This window comes from Lineus longissimus, chromosome 11, assembly GCF_910592395.1.
Source record: "Lineus longissimus chromosome 11, tnLinLong1.2, whole genome shotgun sequence".
Lineage (NCBI taxonomy): Eukaryota > Metazoa > Nemertea > Pilidiophora > Heteronemertea > Lineidae > Lineus > Lineus longissimus.
In genome coordinates, this window is record NC_088318.1 from 9,617,181 (window position 1) to 9,636,757 (window position 19,577).

At 43.7% G+C, this 19,577-nt stretch overlaps 1 long non-coding RNA gene across 1 annotated transcript; it reads left to right on the plus strand.

Annotated features, from left to right (window-relative positions):
* Window positions 1–408: 408 nt before the first annotated feature.
* Window positions 409–18,405, plus strand: LOC135496328 (uncharacterized). Its single transcript, XR_010448644.1, has 5 exons — window positions 409–498; window positions 14,744–14,944; window positions 15,121–15,437; window positions 17,427–17,616; window positions 17,894–18,405. It is a non-coding gene; the product is annotated as an uncharacterized LOC135496328 (long non-coding RNA).
* Window positions 18,406–19,577: the final 1,172 nt, after the last annotated feature.

The window sequence follows — 19,577 nt, forward strand, 5'->3', positions numbered from 1 at the left end:
CTCAGCTGACAAAGTCAGCGAAGCTGGTAATATTACTAAGGGGAATGGTGTCTGTCCTTCCATCTGTGTCACCTTTGGGCATTTTGTAACTGCAAGGCGTAGGCACTTCGTTGACGCTGCTAAATAAGGCGTAACCCGGTTAACCCTAGATGAACTCAGAAACCAAAAATCAGCGCGATCCGACCTACATTAAGCGAATGAGGTCATTGGGGAGTTAAAACTTCATTCCTTTTGATGAGGTCGACGTAGCCGCACAGTGTTAGAACCAATGAAAGCCTTTCTTACTTCAGGTACTTATTTCAGATCGATTGGCGAATCAAAACACTGCTTATATTCTTGATAATTCAAGGCAATGGCCGCCTCCATCAGATGGTTTTACCGGTGGAATTCGATGCGTTTGAGGCCGATTGTACACTTTCATGCAGCATTTTGCAGGATTTTTTGTGTGGCAGCAGACCGAAGATCGTGATGAGTAGTTACTGCCGCGGGTTTTGCATGGTAAGAAAAACAAGTAAAAGTGTTAGGCCTAATTTCTCCAAGATAGCATGTATGTATTACTACAATCAAGATGTACAGACCGGGGGAGCTGGCTGTACGTACCCATAAGTCTTTGCGGTAGTCTCGCGCGTACCGGATATAACCCATCAAGCTTTTCTCCTTCAGAGAAATACTGCGTTGCGCTCAAGTGCCTTATAAGGCTGTGAACAAAATTAACGTTCGACCAATGAGAAAGCCACATTACCCTGCATACGAGGTTGGACGCGTGATCACTAAATGACAAGTAAAAATAGAATCAGACCACATGTTTCTATATGTCAGAATGCTGCCGTTTGCGCTGTAGTACACGTGTGTTGTCCAAATTTTCGATTTCAAGCAACCTCGTGTCCACCAGACTAATGCATAATTGGCAGTTGAGCGCAACGCAGTATTTCTCTGAAGGAGAAAAGCTTGATAGGTTATATCCGGTACGCGCGAGACTACCGCAAAGACTTATGGGTACGTACAGCCAGCTCCCCCGGTCTGTACATCTTGATTGTCGTATTACGACTTACGTGTACATCGTGTACATAGCCTACATAAATTGTACATTACCAGCAATCCCCAACTTTATTATGCCGCTGCTAAATGCAGGCGCTACGATCGAGTTTGACACGTGACCCAATTTAGCCAATCAGAGCGTTCATCGAATAATAAAATATATTTTTAGTACAAGAAATCAATGCCTTTTGTCAGTTTTATGCCTTCAAGTTGTGGGTTTACAATTTTGAATGTGTTCCAGCTCATCAAAAGAACAGGGTTTTGTCTAGAATCACGGTTTTCCGAGTTTCTCCTTGTCAACACTGTCAGGAACCCCCCCCCCCCCCATCCTATCTACCTAGCCAACACCCAGACAGAGGTTACCAAATGACAGAGCTGAGAGAGCCCAAACATCTGAGGAATCCATGCAACAGCAAAAGCTTTGGCAAATATGCTGAAGAGAAGGATGCAATATGATATTTCGGGCTTGGTCACCCGCCTACCCCCCCCCCCCTGACATGACCCTTCCCAGCCCTAGTGTCCTTAATTGAACCATCCAAAGCTAGGGATATTAGGCCATAAAGTGGACAAATAAAGCAAGAAGTTATCAAAGGGCAGTCATTCTCATATCTTCAAAGATCACTTGAGGTCCAGCTTTTCATGTATGTTGATGTTTGGACATATATTCTCTCCTCAAATCCACTTGGGACGCCAATTTGGACCCCCCTGTGGACATGGAAAAATTTTCAATTTTCCCAATGGCATGTGTTTCAGTATACTCAGTATGATGCTGCCTTCTGCAGGAGCTATCGGCAAACTAAATTTGCGAACTCTATGTGATTCAAAAAGGCCACAGAAGTCGGCCAATTTTCATGTTTTCTTAGAATTTACATTAGGAAAAATTGCAATTCACGTGGTATTTTCAACCCATAGGTGGACATGGAAAAATTTTCACCAATCAACTCAAAATTTGGCCTGCAAATGCCTTGATAGTCATAGAATCACATACGCTATCGGCAACTAGGCTTTAGTTACACAGAAAGCCGTGAGATGTCTCTCACCTCGATCTGCTATAGAAAACGTATGCTTGGCTCTGGAAGGGAGTTTGGCGCATGCGCAGCTAAAAGGTTGGGAATTGCTGGTAATGACATGTAGGCCTAGGCCTACATCATTTCGATTATGACATCATAAATGAATAATACCATAAATGGTCAACTCAATTCGGCCTGAATTGAATATCCCCCACCCAGAGAAAGTAATTCCTTACGCTGATTATTTTACTGAGTAAATCGGTCCAATCCGAAGTCTACTCTTGTTTTGTTAGGCCACCGGCACATCTAACAATTTCTGCCCTGGCGGTTTTCGGAAGAACTATGCCGTTTCCCTACTACCGGCACCGGCACATCGGCAGTGAGAAGGTTACGGCCTGCGGAAAGGAGGGTGAGCAGGTTGTTAGGGGTCAGGTTAAATTTAGGGCCTGCGTAAAGGAGAGTGAGCAGGCTAGGGCCTGCGGAAAGGAGAGTGAGCAGGTTAGGGCCTACGGAAAGGAGGGTGAGCAGGTTAGTGGAGATGCCGATGTGCCGGTGGCTTGGCGCACCCGCACCTCCAGTCCCGGACCAATCCTGAACATTTCCGATCTCTTCCGAAGACTTTGTCGTTGAGATGCTGATGTTATCACATCAGAAGTGTTTTCCCCATTCCCTGTTTGTTTTAGTACTGGGGGATTTAAAACTCCGGCCAGGGTAAAGCCTGGGGAGAAAACAAGGAACAGAGGAAACACGGGTGGGGCGGGTGGGTTACGAAATGCCTAAGGTTCCCAACTCATCATGTGCAATGAAGGAACCGGCAGCCTGCCCACGCGTGAGGAGGAGTTATGCTACTCCGCGGGAGAGAGCCTGCCACGTCACTTTGCAAAGCCATCGAGAAATCCAAGTGACGTCACAAGGAATGGGTTATACCACTTCAGGTGTTATCACATCAGAAGTGTTTTCCCCATTCCCTGTTTGTTTTAGTACTGGGGGATTTAAAACTCCGGCCAATAAACCCCGGCCGTGAAAACGGGATCGCCCGAATAAGCGGCAATCTAGACTCTTGGCGAAGCCGTATCTCCCAATACTCAAAATAAAAGAGGAGAAAAACCAGATTTGCGAAAATAGTATTTATTATTAGACATAAGACAGGCGACTGCCGGAGCTTACAAAATAGTACAGACGACCGCCGGAGTTTACAGAGTGGCAAAGGATATTGTTGCAAAAGTAATTTCCAACGCATAATGTATGATATGCTGTCTTAAAGTAATTATTTGTTTGGCGAGACTTACAGATATGCGAAAGAGTGGACTACGAGAAAGCATTATCCAAGGTTATGCCTGAATGCTTATGAAAGAATGTCTCTGGGCTATTATCACTGGAGACTGAATGAGAGAAGCGGTCTGCTACAACACTGGAATCTCTAAGAGCATTTACCCTACTGTAATACGCGGCGGATGGTTCGGAAAACCAGCCGACGTGGTTCATCATTTGCTGTGCATTGGATACTGAAGCGGAAACGCCTAATGTAACGGCACAACCAGCGCGCAAACTGTGTAGCGTTTCGCCCTCGTCGATTCCAATGCCCTTGAGATACTGCTTAAACCTGTCGTACATGGAATTGTAAGTTGCTCGCTGGTCTAGAACGACACCCTTTTCACCGACTATTCTAAATAAATAGCCCCTGGAAAGATCTACACCTAAGGCTTTCGCGCCCGAGATGTATCTTTCAATGGCCAAGACAGGGCAGATTTGCTCATCCTGACATCTTTTAATGACAAAGGTGTTAGAACGGCCATTCCCACCTTTTAGCGTCTTTGTAAATGTGTGGCAGAAGGTAAACCCCGAGTTGTCACTCATTCTTTTTATTTCCTGCGTTGGAACTTGAGCTAAGTCTGAAGCTCTATCGCCCGCGAAAAATTGGAGTTTGATAAAAGCTTGATCCCGCAAGAGGGTAAATGTACGCTTTGAGGAAGTGCCCGTGACAGACAGTTCTCTATCGATCAAGGCAGCAATACGCTTTATTTTACTGGCGAAAATCGGGATGGCCTGCTTTGGAAGGACGTGAGAGGCAGCCTGTTCACGCCCAATTTGCTTGACATAGTTTGCAATGAGTGAAGATCTGGCAGGATTGCCGCTTGACAACTGATTATTCCAGACTTTTCCCCTACCGGCGTCTTCAAGTACTGACGCTAAGTTTTGCACGGTATTCTTAACAGATTCTACTGCCATGCGTTTGGGACATGAACAAGCTAATTCCTTCGGGTTACCTAGAAATGGGCAGTCAATGGAATGAACTTTAGTTTTACCGAATTTGTCTTTCCATACCAGGAAATTACGCACCTCCTCGGGACCGACATTAGAACAACTTGGAGTTGATGGCAGGGCGAGAAGGAAGCGAAGAAAAACAGACTTGATGCCTTGTAATCGTTTCTCATGTTGCTGATTGCCAAAAACTCTTTCTAGGTAACGAATTCTCTCGTCAATGCGGGCCGGATCGATTTTCGCCGGTTGCTGAGCTTTTGATGAGATTGTCTGGAAGGAAAAAGGCAAGAGCTTGTATTCATGTAAAAGACATTCTGTAGGCTCTTAAAGAGAAGCGAAGGCCCCTGTTATCTAGCAGAAAACCCGTCTTAGAGGGTACATGGACAACACCGGTTTGGCCAGCTTCCCCTAGGGTAATTGAGGACATAACGTACTGCCTTATAAACGGAAAACAAACAGGTACGGGATGGAGAACTGTCAAGACAATCGTGCACTTTCTGACTGAACTTTGTTCTAAGAATCTGAGAACTTGGAAAATTAGACAAAATGGGGGATAAATATAATAATTCAAATCCCGAGATAGATCTTGAGCAAAGATGTTTACCCCAGAAGTAGCTGGCGTTAAGCAAGGGGTATAACGTGGGAGGGGTTCACCCTTAGCATTTTTCATACAGTTTGAATCTAGTGCCATGAGATCAAGCTGGTGGGGGCCATACACATTTTGTAGTAACTCCCACGACTGTTGTGACAACATAACGTCAGAGTTGGAAAGTGATCGAGAGGGCGAGTCTGCTGGGTTTAGACTAGAGGGGATATAAAACAGCTTCAAACTGATACCTGTAGCCGTTACTAACTGAAATACGCTTTTGATAATGTTGGTTAATTGCCTGTCTCTGGAACCATGATTTCGCCATGATTCAACTAACGCCATGCTGTCAGTGAAGCTTTTAGCAATGCATCAGCCTCTTTGAGATGAATGGGCCTTGTATCCTTTATTTCCCAATAATCGGAAAAAATCAATCCACGGCATTTTCCCGAGAGAACAGAGACTCCGTACTTCGCTAAAGAAGCATCCGTTGCCAAAACGCAGTGCTGATGCGATTCGTCTCTCCATTTCAAGCAACCATTCCAAGAGTCCAGGAAGTTCCAGTGGGAAATTTCCTGAAGAAGAGAATGATACATCTTAACTGCGTTAGACGAATTATGAGAGGCAGAGGATATTGCCCTGTTCATTTCTCTTGTGTACAAAGCTGCCCCGGGAACGACTAAAGCTAAAGAAATACATTTGCCGACAAATCTCTGTAACATTTTTAGAGTAACAGTTTTTTGGGTAAGCAGCCGATCTCTCAATAAAGCGAAGGATGCTCTTTTATCGTCAGGCAGCAAATAAGCGCATAGAACGGAGTCAACAATGAATCCTAGGTGACGCAACGAGGTACATTCGGACAGGCAGCTTTTATTGAAGGCGATGGTATAACCTAATCTAGTTAGGAGTTGTAGCAAAGAATACGTAATAACAGTGATGTCAAGTACTGGTTGTTTAGTTTTAGGGTGCATGGTCTCGACGGCATACCTATCATCGATGTACTGGGTATTTCTAATATCAAAGGAACGCAGATAAGCTGTTGCCACGTAACCTACTGACTGGTATACAAAAGCCGATGCTTTCCAGCCAAAAGGTAAAGTGTTATAAACCATTATCCAGCCATTAAACGTTATCCCAAAAAACGTTTTAGAGCGTTCAGAAAGGAAAAGATGATCATAGCCGGATTTATCATCACACGAAATCATTCTGGCATTTTTATCAACAAGCCTATGTAAATGAAGAAGAGTGTCCAGGCTGAATGGGTTGTCTTGTATCCACAAGTTAAGATAGCGCTCATCATGACAGAGTCTAGGCTTTGAGGGCTCTACGGTTAATGGCATAATTATATGTGGTAGGTTACATTCACCAAGTTTACCTAATAATGATAAAGCGCCATTTGCTAATCTTTTTTCTAATTCTGAAACTACAAAAGGAATGTGCTCTCTACAGTTCTGTGCGTTAGGAAGATGCATCTTAGGGGGGTGATCAGAGTCGAAGGACATGCCTTTATATTGCCCCTTAAAATGTGTGAACATATCTATAGCGTATACTCCATCGACAAGCCAGGCTCTGATAAGTTTGTTTGGGGGCGACGAGTCCAATCTCTTTTTAAGAATTTCGTCCCATTGGTCAATATGTTGGTGAAGCTGGCCAGGAACAAAATGTTCGGGATCACGCAGCGGCAGTGTTTGAATATTAAAAGGAACTTTTTTACTTAAGACATCCTCAAAGTTAGGATTGATGTGGGCCGAAGGTTGGGGACTCTTCCCGTTTAAAAGCTTCCAAGCTGGTGTTCTAGAAAACGCTCTAGCTGCACGAAGAGGTAGAAAGTTCGAGTTTTTTTCCCAATCAGGAATTTTGAAGTGGAGGTCGTTGACAATTTTCTGTAAAGAGGAAAAAACAAACGGGATAAGTCCCCAACCTTCAACCCATGCGAGAGGCAAGCTCCCGCTAAGGACTCAGTGGCCCCGGGAAGAAGGAAGAGGAAGAAAGCTTAGATGAAACAGGGAAAATACAAAGTTATTGTAATTTTGTAAAGACTCAGTTCTATCCTTATGTTTCGGTATGAAAATTCCTTTGAAGCTAATAACCCCACCGATAATTCCGCTTGTTAGACTGTACCGAAAAGATTTCGTTCTGTTCATAAATTGGATGGTTACATTGTTTGCCGATATTGTTTACCTGTGGTCGATGTGTAGAGAGAAAAAGGGGGAAAGTATTCTAAGTGGGATTGGTGTCTCTGAGGTCTTTCAATTTCTGACAGTCACGGACCCAATGATCGGTGGATTTGCAAAAGAAACATGGGTATTGGCTCGCGCCGCGCGAAAATCTCCCGCCCCTGGATCCTCGCCTCGGGGACGCGAACGGGTATCTTTGGCCATAACCTTGAAAGGGATCTAAGTTGGGGAAAAGGGTGGCCGTTGGTAGTTTGCCTGGGATGGGTAGAGGTTCTGAAGCGGGGAGGCCTGCCTAGGGACTCTCGTCTTTTTCTTAACGGGTTGCTCCTCTTCATCTTCGGAGCTATCATCCTTTGGTTTCGTTTTCCTTAGGTGCTTTGCCAAAGCCTTGGAAACCGCATCACTAGCACCGCCTCCTAGGATGTCCAAGCAAAACAAGGAGAGATTGAGCTTTCCCTGATTTAACTTTGCCTTCAGCTCTTCATATGTAATCTGCAACTTATCTCGGAACTTTACGGCAGCTCGGGCTAGTTGATCCAACAAAAGTATTAGAAGAGATTCGTACGGAGAGTTTTGGGACGCTACACATCTCACCTGTTGCTTCAAGGAATCTAAATCTGCGGCGGCAGAGCCGGTCAAAGGAATCGACAAAGTCGTAGCCTCGGTTAGCGTTGCCGGATATAGCGTAGCAGATGGGCCTGGTTTAGGGACAGTTTCACATCTCCTAGCCTTCGACGGCGGGGCCTCTTTGTCAGAACCCGAGGACTGAAGCAAAGAAATGTGCATTAAAAAAGGGAAAGGTAAAGAAAGAGATGAAGTCCGGCCAAGAGAACGACGTGATGGAAAAAGGTTTTAAAATGAGATTTTAGCTTTGTGGGTTCTGAGTGATCTAAGAATTGGACCGGGTCAAACTTGATACGACCTGCCTGGCTGGGAACTGCTGGAGTTAGCGTCAAGGGAGTTTATATTGACAAATTAATATAAAATTCGAGCTTACCAAGTCCTGACCAGCCGGTTGGCCCATTTCATTAGCCAACAGTATGACGAAATGTGCGAGTATACGCAGATTTACGAGGTTCGGCTCCCTGTTGGCCATCGAGAGAATTTGCGTCGCCGACTCTCCTGTCAGCCTACCGACGGCCTCATCGAGATCGCCCTCGGATAGGCTGGTAAGCGGCGTGTCTTTAGTAAGTCTTGCGAAGTCCTTTGGGGGGCCTGAAGTTTCCTTGAGTGATACCAGGAGTGGCATGATTTGGCTGGCTGGCAGGGTATGCCTTCTTTTAAGTACTGGTGGTAGTACCATCTGTAAACAGAATAGAACTTGATAGAGCTCGCCTACAAGAACACAGGGGTGCTTGAAACCAGGCAAGCTGACCTAAAATACGGCAAAGTCGTCAAATCGAACTGACAAAACGTACCTTGGCTTCGTTCGTGATGCTGATTGTGTCATGAGAGCAGAGAGAAAGAGATCGTGAGAAGGTACCTGCCCAATATAAAGCCTAACGCCCAGCCTGATTATGCAACTTTCGGCCACATGGCATAAACGTATCATTCAACCAATTCGCCTTGCCTTTATTAAAACTGCTTAGTCCCAGACGGCCTCGGCCTACTATAAGCTAATAGCGAAAACGACACAGCCTTCTGTGTCGGTGAGTACTGGTCAAGCGAATCTTCGCGACCTGGTCAAGCGAATCTTCGCGACCTAACTATTCACATATTACGCGAATCTTCGCGCCTGGTCAAGCGAATCTTCGCGACCGTAACATAAAACGCCAGCCTTATATAATAAAAGAAGTGGTATACAAATTTGCCCTGGGGAAGGCAAATGGCTGCCCAATTACTATAAAATCGAAAAACCAAAAAGTACAGAAAGCGAGAAAGCGGCGAAAGGATCAAGGAAAACGAGAAATACCGGAAAATGTAAAGAAGGGCTCCGCAAAAGAAGTACAGGACGGGAAGCGAGGGCGACCCGAGAAAAGATAGTAGAAAGGGGAATCGGGAGAGAGCACAAAACATGACCGGCGCGAAGCCGTCGAGAAATCCAAGTGACGTCACAAGGAATGGGTTATACCACTTCAGGTGCCGGTGGCGAAGCGCAGGGGCACCTCCGTTCCTCTCAAACATTTAAATTCTACTTAATCTTTATTAATTAAACACCTTAACACCTTCGGTGCTATATGACGGAGATCTCCGCGACCCCATCACGTAAACGCTTGGGCGCTATATGACGGAGATCTCCGCCAAGATTCAAATCTCCCGCCCAGTGATGACGAAAGCAATCTCCCCTCCACTATGTCATCTGCTACGGTTCCACCGAGATCACACAATAGGCTGGAGTTATTTTTAGCCCCGCAGACGATCCATGTGATCTATAGAATTGAATACAATGGCGAGCAAGTGGGGAACGCAAAGAAACTCGATATTTTTGCAAAAAGTGCCAAGTTCCACTACACAAGGGAAAATGCTTTGAGGCCTACCACTCAAACAGACAATACTATGATTAGGACTAAGGACAGAAGAAACAACACAGAAAGTTTCAGGTAGATATCTTTATTATTTCTATTTTTATTAATTCTTTGAAAAACGGTAAAAAGTGGCGTAACCTTAACGGGCGAAAATTAGGAAAAACGCTCAGCACCCAAGGTGTTAATTAATTCCTATCTTTCACATCAGATTCACGATTTCTTTAGAGCGCTCTACGAACAGGAATAAAGTAGTTCCATTCATTTGAATCTAAGGTATGCCACATACAGCAGCTGGGGGCTGCCACATAAGGCAATGGGATGCCTTTAACGGCAGCGTTGCCGTTCTTTGTCGTTTCCCATAATCATCAGAATTTTTAGTGCCGAATTTCTTCCAAACTTCGTTCCACGATAAAAATTTAGCACAGTAAGTACTTTATTGAAGTCTTAGATTAAACTTGACTAGTTGGTTGGACGAAAAAAGATTGTTTTGATATAGCATTCAGCTGACAAACTTTTGACAGCTCGGTGACATTCACATCAGTGCGAGAATTGTACACAGTGACGCTATTATGGGCCGGTCCATTTGATCGGTATTTTATCACGTGATGGTGATTCTCTTTTCTGATTGGACGTAGCCTACTATCAGTTCAGTGATTTATTGTAAAAGGGGTTGAAGCTTGCAATTCGTAAATATTGATTTTTGAAGGGGTTTTCCTCTGCAGGCTTTCTGGTGGCCCTAAAAATCCTTGCTGAAATAAATTGCTTTCCCTAAAAAATCCTAAATTCAATCAAAATTTGCTCTTTTCCCCCTAAATATTCCAAATTTTCTCTTTTTCTGGTGATCAAGCACGCTCAAGTACAATGTCATTGATGATGTGACTGGCATAACTCGACATAGGACTCACAGGATACCAGGAAATCGCATCTTAGGGGTTTCTGTCATAAAAATAATTTCGTGGGGAGGACCCCCATACCCCCCTACACCTTGACGCCGAGGGTGCTAGCATAACTCGGCATATTTTGGTTTGGTATGGTTATCAGGAGTGGATTCAGCGTGTGAATTTGTCTAAAGCATGATTTTGTTGATGTAGAATGTTGTCAGGATGCCAGGAAATCGCATTTAAGGGTGTTCCGTCCCCCCATACCTGGACCACCATACCCCCCCCCTACACCTTGACACCGGGGGCGCTCGCATCATGCACCTATTATGCATTGGGCTCCGCCATCAGTGAGGGAATTAGAGAATTAGGTCCCCTTTCTTCAAAGGTTGCACCCCTCCTTCAAAACCCTGGATCCACCCCTGGTTATCTCATCGTGAACGAATCCATCACACAAACAGTGGAGGGGTGCTAAGCACACCCGGCAAGTATTTTGTGAGTGTGTGCGTGAAGGCCAGGTGTGAGTACTAATATTTATTCCAACAGATTTTCATGAGTAATAAACCCTAAATCGCCCTGAAACGACTACAAACACCCCTAAAAATCCCTAAATGTCGAGTTAAAATGCCCTAAAAAAAACCCTTGAATGTTCTTATAGTTGGCCAGAAAGCCTGCTTCTGTCAAATCATCGACATCCTTTCACTTGAGGAATATCAGTCTTGTGCGAAAACGTCTGACTGTACAGGCAACGATATTGCTTGTGCAGTCGTTGGTAATCACAAGACTGGATTATTGTATCAGTCTACTTGCCGGCATCGACGAGAACCTAATGCGCAAGTTACAACTAGTCCAAAATCGTGCTGCGAGGATCATCACTCGTACGCCTCACAGGGACCACATTACGCCAGTCCTTAGAGACCTTCATTGGCTTCCTGTCCGATCCAGAATCGATTTCAAGCTCCTTCTCTTTGTATATAAACCAGAATCGGCACAGCACCAGGATACATTATCTGAACTTCTTCCTTAATAGACACCACGGCGCAGCCTAAGATCCGATAGTCTAGGTCTTCTTATCACCCCTAGATTCTGTCTGGACAGTTTTGGTGGCAAGACTTTCTCAGTATACGCCTCCAAATTGTGGAATACATTGGACTACGGTATTAAGGAATCGGACAGTGTGGCGATCTTAAAATCTCAGTTAAAGACGCTACTGTTTGGAACGGTTTTATGTCGAGTGCATGTGAGCAGTAACTCTATTGGAACTAGCGCTATATAAGATATATTTTATTATTATTTTATTATAATCATTGGAATTGCCAATTAGATTACCGGTATAGTTTTCAACTGACAGCTGGCAATGTTGTTTTTTAGAGACGGGTTTCTTGGTCCAAACCAGCTGTCTTGTTAATGTGTGTCACTCTTTTAAGAGCTGCAGAATGAAAAAGATGTTGTTTTGATGCATTGACATGACATGACACACTGCACTAAGCCTATAGGGCCCATGTACAATAGTTCATTATCAGTTCTCAAAAGTGTGTTTGTAGAGATACTATACTTATAGGCCTAGGCCTACCCGGCACTTAGTTTTATCTAATATGGCCTATCACTATGTAATTTAATTTGTTTCTTTTCACTTCCAGTGAATACTGCTTTCAGTTTTGCTGTCCAGACTCCATGGTACCAAAGGAGGTCGCTGAGTGTGGCAATACAACCATCCGCCAGATTGTCCATAAGCTGTCCTACGTGATGTCCGACAGAGCAGCCAACGAGAAACTGTCAAACCACCAGATTTCGGAATGGAAGAACAATTTGATGGCCGACTTCCCCGAAGAGACTACAACTGTGAAATCTTTCTTTTGTATGATTCACGTCCTGCTAGGTTTCCACTCATACGGGGTAAAGCACATCAGCAGCGTACAGAAAGAGCTAGAAGAGGAGGGATCAAATTCGGGAGGGACGGCCATGTTCCATACAGGCGCGAGGTGGCTGGCCAGCGCACGGTCTAGTTCATAGCGGAGTTACTTGGTCCTATTCTGGATGAAAAGAACGGACAACGTGATAGGTGGATGGCTTACTGCAGACTCAACGACAAAACCGCGTCGCTTTGAATGTGTCCCATTTTTAGCAAACTTTTCCCCAAAAATTCAATGTTCCGATCCTGACTGTACGTTGTTTACTACACTAAGGATAATAAATGAAGCACTGTCATAATCATTTGGCAATTTTCATTCTGTTAATGTCCGTTTTTGGTACAAATCAAGCAAAATCAGTCAGTTTTAAGCCGTTTGAAAAATGGTAGGGTGTAAATTTATGTATACATGGGGCCCCAAAACTGCGTTCAGATCTATAGGCCTATTTTTGTTAATGTTAGGCCTACCGGAGTTGAATCCCATAGACCCATATCATAGTTCCTTGTGACGACCATGAGAATATTTGCTCAAATTCCCTTCCGGGACGAACTAGGCGAAACAATAGCTTTCACGGTACACCGACCCTAGACAATGGGTCGAGAGGCACTTTATATCATTTCCAAATATAATACCCTTGCAATAGAATTCATGAATTAACATTCAAAATGACTCCCTTATAGGAGGATAATGGCATAACCTCCTGATTAAGGACACCTCTCTAATAAGGGATTAAGCGGAGTAATGGTTAGAGCGCCAGGTGCATAACCAAAAGGTCGCAGGTTCGCCCCATTGTCTAGAACCTCGAGACTGATTCAGTGTCCCTGGTAAGACATTTAACCCTGCAGTTGCTTCTCTCCACCTGGGTAAAAATGTGTACCAGTTGGAATGATCAGTAAGACAATGGCGCTGGATTGACGGCAGCCTTTCTGAGTTCTACTGAAAGGTTTCAGGAGAGACCACGGAATGATTGTGAGGCGCTTTGAGACTCTGTTATACAATGTCAAGTGTCAACTGTGCCCATCCCATGGGTGTCTGCAATAGAGGTTGTTAACCTGTTAGGCAAAAACGCTACTTGTAAGTCACGTACGTCTTACATTCCTAATGCAGTGTGTTTTCAAAATCAGTCACATATGACGGGATGTCCTCCCTTTATCAATTGAATTTATCCACGATGTTTCGGCTCCAACACTGCAAAATGCACGAATTCTGGATCACCCATGGGGATATACAGAATTCTGGATCACCCTACTCGCTCGACCTTGTATCACCCGCTCTATGGTTTTGTCTTTCCTCTCAATACAAGCCGAGGGATTGTTACAAAAAATTTCCACAGGCAAGTTCATTAGGGGACAACCTATTGATTACGTTCGTTGGCCCTGGTTTCGACTTGTTTTTTCCGAGAAAATTGGCAATGTCAGGTTCACGATCCCATTTAGGGACCATCTCAAAGGAGGGGGTCAGGCCATTTGAGGGGCTCTGTTCTTCTTTAAATTATTTTTGTCTTCATTTGTGATAAAAAGTGATGCCAAAGTTATGTTTTTGTTAGTCTTTTAGGGGGGGAGGGTGTCCACAGAGAGAAGAACAATGTTCTTCTTTTTTGGCATCAATGAATTTTGAGATGGTCCCTTATCATATAGGCCTACCCGACTCAGTGTGATCTGGGATCGTGAACCTGAAATTGCCGTTTTTCTCAGAAAAAACAAGTCAAAACTCGGCCAAACGAACGTAATCAAAAGGTTGTCCCCTAATGATTGCCTGTGGAAATTTTTGTAACAATCCCTCAAATGGTATTGAGAGGAAAGACAGAACCATCGAGCAGGTGATACAAGATCGAGCGAGTAGAGTGATCCAGAATTCTATATATCCCAATGGGAAATCCAGAATACGTGCATTTTGCATTGTTGGGGCCGAAACGTCATTGACGTCACTCCGCGGGGATCTCCCGGCTATCGCGGTATGACGTCATTAATATCGCGTCATTTCCACGGCCATCTCCCTCTTGCGCTCTGACGTAGAACGTCGGCGACGTCACGGTGATCTGAGAATTTTCAGTCAAAAATTGCCAAAAATTATCATTTAATCCCATTTTTTGGTATATGATAAATGTAAAACGACCCTCGTGTGATTTCCAAGATAGCAGATCACATGATTGAGTGGTCCAAAGACCAATCACGATAATAACATGTACGGTACTCTATGTTTCTCACTTGTTGGTGACTAGTCTCAATTTTTACTTACCCTGGTATAGACACTACGTTGTAAATGTACATTTTTGATGATGACTTACAGCTAACTCGTCATAAGGACGAGTTACATGCATTTCTATTACACAGGACTGTAAGATTAGTGCCGATACGCACAGTGCAAGGTTATACGATGCGGCCTTACGCCAGTTCTTCTGTATATTCTAATTCCAGCCATCACAATCCGTATTGAAGTTATTGCTCGCCATACCTATGTTGTCGGTGACAGCCATGTGTCGACACCTCTCCACATGTCTTGTCTGTTCATGCCGCCGGCCCTCACCATCTCTCCTGAAAGAAGGGATGCGTCGTCATCGTATGAGAGAGGCCTACTGGACGAGAGTTTGCCATCGAAGAAGATATCATTCTTTACAGGTATGGTTATTCTGTCTCTGGTGAAGGCAGTCCAATTGAAGGAAATGTCCTTTTACAGATCCTTCAACCCCAAACTTAGCAAGTTATTAGCTCATGCTCTGGAGCTTAGCAAACTGTATGTGGAAACTTGGTTAAAATAACTGTGGTAAATATTGAACACGATGCTTCTCTTCTAGTCTGTTTGCAGACAATTGAAGATCGACCCTAACGAAGACAACATGAACTGTTGGAGCAAAGGCGACCATTCCAACTCCCTGCAGATCACGTGCCTGCACCAAGGATTGATCGGGATTGAGAGCATCGATACCACGTGGCAAACACCAGATGTTGGGAGTCTGGGCATCAAGGATGTTGAAATCGGTGAGAAGGTCACCCTACAGCTGGTTGCGCAAACAGATCATCCGGTTGGCCGACATTCATAGCAGGATTGGATGTTCCTCGATATGGGTTCTGACGTTGATGAATCAAGTGCTTGATGAGGTGATGCATTCAGGTTTGTAACCTTTCCTTGTTCTGATTGGCATGTCAAACTCATGATCCCAAATTGCCAGGGGATTGTCTTCTGGGGTCTTCTCAAATGAGCACATTTCTTGGTGTCTGACTGACCATCCTAGGCTTAAATTGAGTCTTGCCATGCTCTGTCCTCCACAGGTCCCCCTCATAGTCCAGTCAATATACGGCAAAAAGAGCCAAACCAAGAACAAATTGCAACATGGGTTTTTATGGTTGTTTCTTGTACTATGGATTATTGAGAACAACATAGAAAAAGTCGAGAGAAATTGAATTTGGGGAAAGTCGTTCAAACGTTACCATGGCAACCTCACCACATTTTTGGCTCACCGTAAGGGGAGTCAATACGATAGCCATGTGTCCGTCGTCGTCGTCGTATCCTGTGGCACGTTTCTTAACCGCTTGTGCTATGAACCTGAAACTTGGTACACATCTTGCCCAAGGTCATATCTACCCTGACACTGAATTTCGGTCTGATTTCTGACTTGACAACCAGGGGGCTAAAACCCAAAACTTAAAAAGTGCGGTATCTCTCTCATTACTGATTTATTTTTGCTTAAACCTTTATGGTGGGTACCCCTAGCTAGGATACATAACATATCATACGGGTTTTTGACTTGACCTACTTGTCATGGTCACAGAGGTCAAACTCTAAAAATTCATCGATAGTGGCACGTTTTGTCATTATTTGTTGTACAGTCTTCAAATTTGGTATGTAGACACCTATTGGGCAGCTCTATATGTTGACGAAAATTCAGGACGATGTGGCGTATTGTTCAAGGTCGTAGAGGTCAACCTCTGAAATTTCACCGAAAGTGGCACGTTTTGTCATTATTTGTCCTGTTGTCTTTTAATTTGTTAGGTAGCATATCAGTACCCGTGTCATACACTTATTTAGGTATCTTCATATGTTTATTATAAAAAGTCAGATCGGTCAATTGAAATAAATTGTCTGTTAGTGTTGGTCTGTGAACATGGTAAACTAAGCATGTTCCTGTGTACTTAGGATGTATACGGTGAGCACAATGGCCGCTGGCCGTTTCATTACGAAAAAATCTATGTTTCCCTTGCAATTCCGCCAAAACTTAATGTTTTCAAACGAAAATTTATTAAATTCATAGACACCTCTTATGTCGTATTTTTCTTAATGCAAAAACAGTTACTCTTCAGGACACCTTTCCTTGTTAGGTCTGATTAATATACCGTAGTGAAATACATATTAGCCTGTCCCAACCAGAGGACAATCAACATTAAGAGAACTCTTCACAATCACTGATCTTAACCAGTATGGTGATAACATGGTGACCTGGTGACAGTCTCAACGGCCTTACACTACTAGTCAGTGGACAGGACTATCGATCCAGCATCAACTGGTGTCTGAAAGAAGACGGCATATAAATTAGACCTAACAAAGAAAGGTGCCCGAGGTGAGTGAACTAGGGTCTCAATGATACCCGATGGTAACACTGACGCCTCGCCGGTGAAGTCGAAAAAGGACAGACCTGGTGGAATTTTTTCGACCCTTTTGTTATACGGGATCAACTTGATGTAAACTACAAATGTGACTTGAAAAATTGAACACATTTTCAGTGTGTATTAAGAAATTAAGTGAAATGTGAGAGTAAAATTAACTGCAAAAAGAGAGAGAAAACGACGCGAAGCTGAACAATGTCCAGTCATGTGGCGCCGCCACGCGCGCGGCGACGTAAAGAACCACTGCGACACGCGCAACGTCTAACGGTGGAATATGGTCTATTGAAATCTTTTTGCCGTTTCTACCAGAAAAATTTCCTATCGATGGTAATAATAGGCTTATCTGATGTGAGTGTCATAGAATCACTATTTTGAAGTGTTCCAGAGTTGGTGGGTTGTTACTGCTGATTAGACGAAAGGTATTGAGTTCTGAAAACCTCTCTGATTTACATGTATGAGTTAATTTAGTCTAATGTTTGTATCTTTGTCTCTTCCTCAGCCTGAGATCGTCTCTGCCCACATCTGGTGGTGCCCGCCCGGCAGCTACCTAGAGACATAGTGGCCAGGTAGCAAGCCCAAGGACAAGATCAACAGTTATTATACGTCAGACGACCATCTGCTCAGCAGAGGCCTCATCTATGCGGTCATCTTTGAGGCGAGAAACTACTGAAATGTTCAAATACAAGAGGGTAAGTGATCAAGTAGAGAGGTGATGAGGTCTTAGCTTGTAGGTTGGACTGAGGGTATGGGATCATAGGCGCTACACCTAGTCTCTGTAAAATGCCACTTTGTTAAAGTTAGGCACCAGTTGGGTTATTGGTCACTCCCGGGTAGTAAGCTTTGCTTCTCAGAGAGGTTAGGACAACGGAATGGTCGTAGATCAGATTGAGGTGTCAGGTACTCTAGAAACCAAAGCAATATGCTCTGGAAACAACAGTGATCATCCCAACTTTTCTTTGTTTACAGAAGAGGGCACCTTTCCACAAGCGCTTGCCAGACAGACCTTCATCCTAAGTCACCACCAGACTTTCAACCTGGTTGTCAACTCTACCACATGCCATAGCATCCAAGTAGCCTGGTACTTGCCTAGAGAAGATGGACTCCATGTCGATTGACTCCAGTCTCTCAGACGCATCGCAATCTGCAGTTCTCGCAATACCTGATGTCAGATGTGACAGAGTCAAAAGTGGATGAGTTGTGCGAATGCACAGAGAATAGTCGGAAATTCTGATAGCCCAAAGGTGCTCAAACAAACTTAAATTCCAATACTGTTGATCTAAGGCACCACGCTTTTGACGTTAGCCGTGGGGAAGTTGTGTGAAGTTTTAGCATTGAACTGATTATAGATTCAGTCGTGTGATATACATTTCAAGGTCCCATAGGGCAAATTGCGTGTATGCACTGATAAGCTTGTTGAATGTTGTATTTTGTATTTATTTTACATCAATAATATGAGGCAAAATTATGAATTGTTTTGAATAAATTGGTTATAACATATATTTCGTTGTTCAACTTACTGATGAAGTAATGGTCATACAATTGACACACCCTCTGGCATGGTATTCACCACACCATTGAGAAACCAGACTAAAGCTATCAGTCATTGGATGTAAGACGAATCTCGAGACCAGTGGCATAATTGCTCACAATGAGGAGGTGGAAGGTTCACCGGTTGCAATGACAATAACCTCTGGCGTTGTCTCGGTAACATCATTGGGAGGAGGAGGACATCACACAAAGATCCCATGGGCCTCGACTCAAAAGGGAATAAGTGCCGATATCTGAGCTAAAATAAAGAATGCCTTGAAAAACCACTGAAACCCTATCCAAATTGTATCATTTTAACACATTTTGTTAACAGTACATAGATCTTATAATTAGACAACATTCGGTGCCAATCGACTAATTAGAAGTGTTTAAACGAAGTGTTTTTGTTTTAGGGGGTACCCATTTTTGCTATTTTTTCACAATTTTTTTGTTTTTTTTTAATAAATTTACCATGCACTTGACTTAAATAACTGTTTTTTATGCATATATCATTGTTTTCTAGAATTTTCACCAAAAAAAATCATTTTACTGTATTCGCCGGTTAATTCATGTGTTAAAGGTAACAGCTGAACAAGACTTAGAGCTGGAGTTCACAAAAATTGCTAAATTTTTAATATTGATATGTTTACTGCTGATTTGGGTAGGAGAGGGTTGTAAATGATAAAATATGATAAAACAAAGAGATTTGGTGTGATTTAAAAAAAAAAGGAGAGTTTGCCCAAAGACAGTGGTCACTATTAAAGACTGTCTCGTCCTGTCACAACCAAGCCAATGATTTTCTCCTCCTGTTGAGACAAACTCTATAGATCACCCTGAGGTCATGAAGACCAATCAGACTGACACAGTGGTCACTAAGACCGTCTCGTCTTGTCACAACCAAGCCAATGATTGTCTCCTCCTGTTGAGACAAACTCTATAGATCACCCTGAGGTCACGAAGACCAATCAGACTGACACTGGGGTCACTAAGACCGTCTCATCTTGTCACAACCAAGCCAATGATTGTCTCCTCCTGTTGAGACAAACTCTACAGATCACCCTGAGGTCATGAAGACCAATCAGACTGACACAGTGGTCACTAAGACCGTCTCGTCTTGTCACAA